Raw genomic sequence first — 6,598 nt, 5'->3', positions numbered from 1 at the left:
GATGCATCAAATCATCTTCAGAAACACAGTAAGCCAAAAAGCTTAGGGAAAAGTAATGGTCGTCCCAACTTAACCTGTTGTTCTAACTCTACAGATCATAGTACCTACCAATCAGGCAACCATTTAAGGAAAGTAAATTAATTCTTATTTGTGGCCTAAAAATCATTTAGTTAACGCAGAGTCTAAGCCTGTAAGCCATTAGCAATTAGCCTAGCTATCAGAGGTTTTTTCTGTCCAATTAATGCGAAAATAAGGCAAATGATGCAACTGAACACTTTGCATAGGCCTACTCCCCATACAGTCACTGGTGTATGATACTTGTCTCTTACTAGTTTCACTAAAATAAAGGTGGTATATTGAATGATTTGGCTGCTGCTGTGGTTCCTGCCATAATAATTTCTACCAATGACTTCAGCCTCTGACACTTGCTTCCGATAACCAATGGAGCTATAAAGGAGGAAGATTTGTTTTAGAATCTGGTTCCCTGCTTATTTTCTTTGGCTGGAGTATTTAAACCTTTCTCGATTTCTGACTATCCTTACTTTGCTTTTATGTTGTGGGTAATTCTAAAATTTTTAGAATTTTTTTAATTTGGTCTCCCTTTATATAAAGAGACCCAAAGAGATGATTAACTCTTAGGCTGTGATTGCTACTGCTTGAGCCCATTGGAGCTTCAACAAATTTTAAATTAGCCATGTGTTTGCACATGAAAATATTTAGCCCCATAGCCCTACATCAGATGAAAGAGGATTTGTATATGTGAGCTGTCAGCTTATTTGATCTGTGCATTCGCTGAAATGTTCTTTGCTTGGAAGTACAGTTACATATGCGAAATGCAGAGAAAAATGGATTAGGCAGGCTTGGACCATCTTCAAAAACTTCTCCCTTAGTGTATTCTCTTAAACAGCCTTTTCAGAATAGCTAAAATAAATGCTAATGGTATGTTATTATATTTGCCAAGTAACCTCTTCAAAATTATCCAGTGGAGGCTATGTGGTCTTGTTCACATATGGTTTTGGGAGCTGCAGCTTTTGAGCTCTGTTCTCTATTCTGCTCTGACTGATCTTGGGCAAAGTAACTGAACTGCTTTTGTTCTTTACCTGTAAACAAAATAGCAAAGAAATAAAATGGAAGAATAACTTCTAGCCATGGCTGATGCAACAAATAACTGGAACGTTTACAAAGTGTTTTGAGATCCTCATGTGAAAGACCCTAAAGGGTGAAGTAGCATCAATAGTACAAACATAATTAGGCTCCAACAGTGTTAGCTGAGGGCAGGCCTGAGTCATGACATTTCTCTTGCATATAAAGCATCTTCTTTTAAATAAACATCGATCTACAGAACAGAGGTGCATTCCAGATCTTCCCTTTGGATTTCTTTCATTTATTTTTAATTTCCCTAAATGAACATTTGAAATGGAATCTAAACTCCAAATCTGCTGCTGAAGCTGATAGCATAATTTACCTCTTTAGTGCTGAGAGGCAAACAGATGTTCTTCCCATCTCAGGAGATATTAAAGATCCCACAATGATTTTTTGCAAGTCAGCTTTATCCCCAATGTCTTTGTCAAAGTCCTGTCATGCGGTGTGTGTTCCCAGTCCTTGTCTGAACTATTCTAAATACCAACAGAATACTAAGCTGAAAATATCTAATATCTTACCTAAGGTTGCTTATATTTACCATTTATACTTGGTGTTAAAGTTATCTGTCTCTTTTTTTTTTTTCCTGAATCATGTATCACTCAGGAAAGGGAACTTTTGCTAAATTTAAGACCAAGGTTGCCGTGAAAGGAAGTAGAAGAAAACATCACACTTGGGAAACAGCTAGATATGAGATTTGTACTTGCACGTCTTACAAACGGAGGAATTAACACACTAAAAATGACTTAAATATTGAAATGTCACATAGATTTAAGTTGTTATGAAATAAATCCAAACGCGTATAGGCTTCTGAAAAAAGGTTGCCATACTGTAAGGATGTGTGGAAGAAAAAGCATAACAAAAGATTTTTTTTTGGAGGGGAAATTAATCTCTAATTTAGCACTATTGTATCGAAAGACAGATACTTTTTCAGGTAAAGTGAAAGAATTCTGCATCTTCTGTGCTTAGAAGAGTCTTTTGATTCTCCAGGCACAAAAAGACGTTGGAGTAACCCTGCATGTGACACTCCATTCCTGGAGTACTGGATTATCAATATGATTATCAGAACTGAAGGATCTGGTGCCAGTCTGGCACCTGCTGGGTAACTGGCTTGAAATCTACACTATGGCCACGTGTTGAACTCCTCGCTGCCAAAGGGAGCCATTAAAGTCTAACACTTAGTGCTGAGCAAAAGAGAACATGTTTGATTTGATTTTTTTGGAGAAATTTTAAGATTAAGTGGTATTGACTGGCTCTCTTAAATTATGGAACAGAACTTCCTGGGGATTTACTCTGGGTTACTTTCAGCTCACAGCTTTAGATAGTATGTGATATTGTGTTGGTGTGTTTTAGAGTGGACCAAAAAACTGATCATTCTGAATTATACATTAAAGTATGACCATATATTTGTGGACATGTTTTTCCTGGGTCATACTTTTTACCAAATATTAGTGCCTTTCAAAAAAAAAAAAAAATCCTCAGACAAATATGTCCAACTGGGCTTGCATTTGCAGATTAAATACATAGATAATTAGGAAAGCGGTTTGTGCAATCACCCAATACACATACAATTTGACTGGGAAAAAGAATATGTATTTGAACCCCTAACCTGTTGAAATTCTGGGTTTCATGTTCCCCAATTGATGACTTTTAGTTTGTCTTCATTTAACAGTCTAAGGATGTTCTCTAGCATTAACAAAAACCATTATTTGGGCAAGCATTAGCATTTTGAAAATCTCTGGAACAGTTACTTGAGATGCGAAAAGTTAACTCATGAACATTACTGAGAATATTTTGAGTCATATCATACTGTTTCTTTCTGAGTTGCAGCACTTAGACCTCTTCATTAGTACTTTTAAATGCTTAACTAGGTGAGAAATAGCTTAATTCAAAACATGTCACATTTATTTCCCAGGTGAATTACTTGCCTATATAACTCATTTTCAAAAAATAACTAGAATCATATTAGTAATACAAAAGAGACTGACCTGTGGTGTATATATTAGCATGTATATAATCAGAATGAATAAGCCAAAAGAGCAAGCTTTGAGCAATAAAAGGCTATTAGTGAAAAACTAAGTACACAGATCCTATCAGAAAAAGTGAATCCACCTCATGGGTATGTCTGAGCCTCTCCAAATGGTTCACCTGAAACCAGAAGACAGACATCCTCAGGTTGTCTTCCCCATACTGCACAGTGATGATGATCACCTATTTTGCAGAGAATTAGCCTGACAAATATTAGTTACACAATGTATTGTTTATCACAGAATCACAGAATCGTTTAGGTTGGAAGGGACCTCTGGAGATCATCTAGTCCAACCTCCCTGCTCAAGCAGGGTCACCTAGAGCATATTGCCCAGGATCACATCCAGACAGGTTTTGAATATCTCCAGCGAAGGAGACTCCACTACCTCTCTGGGCAACCTGTGCCAGTGCTCTGTCACCCTCCCAGTGAAGAAGTTTTTTCTCAGGTTCAGATGGAACTTCCTGTGGTTCAGTTTCTGCCCATTGCCTCTTGTCCTGTTGCTGGGCACCACGGAGAAGAGACTGGCCTCATCCTCTTGACACTCCCCCTTCAGATACTTGTACATGTTGATGAGATCCCCTCTCAATCTTCTCTTCTCCAGGCTGAACAGGCCCAGCTCTTGCAGTCTTTCTTCATAGGAGAGATGCTCCAGCATAATACATAATATGTATTATATTACATACATGGTCTGAAATCCATGAAGACCTTACTTGCTATTTACCCACTGCATTAAGGCAATTTGCTTTGTGAAGGAGGTAACTGTGCCTTACTATATCCTTTCTGGATATGTTTGAGATTGGAGTAGTTCTCTTCAAAGACAGAAATCTAGCATGTCCCCAAACAGAGGGTGGTCCTAGAATTTACTGTGCTTTAATTAAAACTTGAGCTGGAGATGCTGTTTATCTTGGTTTTGTTAACAAAGCCAGTTGTAATAAAATCTTGCATTTTAAGCTTGCACAGCTTGTTACCAACTATGTGGGAGCTGGCTGTGAAAACCACCTGTCTAGCACTATACTGAATTAATTATAGCAATAAAATGATACAAAGTGTAAAGATTATATCCCTTAATTTTTCACTGGCCAGAACAATGTGTCTTTTCTAAAAAGCTCTCTAAGTAACTTGAACACTCATATTTTTCCAAGTGGGTAGCCGTTCTTATTTCAGTGAGTTATTTTCTTTCTTTTTTTAAGCTTCTCTTGAGATCTGAGTCTTAACATTTCTAACTCACAACACTTTGAATTAGAAAGGGTCCCTGCAGGAACCTGCTAATGTCATGTCATTGTCATCACTGTTATTGTACTCGTGTTTGGCAGATTCAGCTGATGGGTATATTTCTATATGCGAAATTATATCTTCATTTTATTGTGGTCAGCTACCTCAGGTATTTCTGTACAATAAGAATGGCTTTACTCAAAAGCAATCAAAGAGCTAAACCATGTAGAAAAGTACACTTCTGTTTTTCATATAATCATTTCTGAAATAATTCAGAAATGGTGCTTCTATAATTCTGTGGAACTTATATCAGTTCTAGTCTACAAAACCCAATTTCAAAACTTAACTGCCATGAAATTTCAAAATAACACTGTCTGTAGATTTTCCTGAGAAGAGTACATTCTTCTATTCAATATTTTGGCTATGTTCTTTCTTGTTAAGCACTTGTTAAATTAGAAGGGCCATAAAGAATTGCACTGTTATGAATTCTATAGTGGTCAGAACGTCTCTCGAGTATCTTTTAATTCTTCAAAAAGTAAAGCTAAACGAAGCATAGGAAAAATTTCTCCAGATTCAAATCACACTGGTCAGAAAAGAGTATGGGCTACTAGCTTTTGATAACCTTAAAAATATTATATAGAACAAAGTCCCAAAAGAACAAAAGTGCTATTTGGTCATGGCGGCTTTTGGAATCAAGGTAACTTATGAATTTATTGTTGTTACAGGAGAAAATGCCTGTTAGGTTGCTTCATGCGAGTTTCCAGTATTCACATAACACATGTATTATCACTTCACTAGCCTACTAAACAACTGCTTTCTCCTCACTTCCTTCTTCTGCCAGGTGTGAGAATTGTCATACTGAGGCAGGTCAATGTTGGGGGTTAAGCCCTGTAATTTTGAAATAAATATTCTAATAAACTCTGCTGATAGTCAAAGCTAGACACTAAAGTTTAGTTATGAATAAAGCCCGATGTGCTTAACTTCATGCTAACACTGAAATTTCCCTTTCTGAACAATACTTTGATTTGCTGTGTGTGTGTAAATCATAGCAGGCACAGCAGAGCTCCCAAGGGGGCTTCCTCAGTCACTGGGGTTGCAGTCAAAACTGATGGATTTGGGATAAGTAACTTGTAATTAATTGTGGGTTAAAAAGGTGTAAACAGAAAGGGTTGTTTAAAAAAGGGTGGGGGGGAGGAGAAGAAAACATCAAATCTTCAAAACCTCATATGGAAACAAAGGGAAAGGTTATGATTTTCCTGGTACAGAAACCCTGTACTGCAAAACGTATTAATTATTTGCTTCAGAAGTGATATCGGCAAGCCTCCTAATCAGACTAAGATCTGATTTGGCCAGGCCAACTTCTGGGTTGTAAATAGCACTTAGATGTTGTCTCTTCTTGTCCCATGCAGGCATAACTTCTAAAATCAATAATCCAGACTTATTAACTGAATTTAAATCATAAATTACCAAAAATGTCATAAGCTTTTGTCCTCCATTTTCAAATTAATTGATGTATTTAATTACTTTAATCATATTACTCTTCATGCTCTCCTAGAAGTTATTGAACACTACCAGGCCATCTGCAAACAGTGTGGTGATCCTACTTTGATTAGCTGCATGCCCTTTTCCTGTCCTTTCTAATCTATAAATTAACAGATCCAATGTGAGATCAAAAGAGAAACTGTCGGTTTGACTCTGATACTTCGTAAATGAGTAATGAAATGTCAGTTTTCAATTTGAAGTAGGTCTGGGGCCTTCCATAGCAGGAGCATTTTCAAAGATACTTTTAGTTTTATGAATTTTTGTTCTCAATATCCACAGAATATAGTCATCAGAAGTAGGAATTATAGACTTCTGCACATCTACAAACACAACAGGTGGAAGCTGATGCTTTGCTTTTGCCTCTATGATGACCAGCATCTTGATCTCTTGATAACATCTCTATTAAGTTCAGAAGACTTGATCTGGCTATTGAAATTCTTGACAGTCTCCAAAACTGACCCCAAGGTAATGGGTCTCCAGTTTCTAATGTCACTTACTTTCTCTGTGTCCGACACCTCAAGAATTCAAACTGAGACTGTTTAGGCAAAATGTAATTTCTCAGTGGCAAATGCTTTACGATTAAGGACATCAGTGCAAAAGGTCGAAGTGCAGCCAGCAGAGTACGTTCAGTGCTAATTGAGCAGATTGTGAGACGTGACCTGAACCCTGTGTAAG

Source organism: Struthio camelus, chromosome 18 (genome assembly GCF_040807025.1).
Source record: "Struthio camelus isolate bStrCam1 chromosome 18, bStrCam1.hap1, whole genome shotgun sequence".
NCBI classification, from domain to species: Eukaryota; Metazoa; Chordata; class Aves; order Struthioniformes; family Struthionidae; genus Struthio; species Struthio camelus.
The sequence above is the reverse complement of the archived record's forward strand: the minus strand, read 5'-3'. Positions refer to the sequence as shown.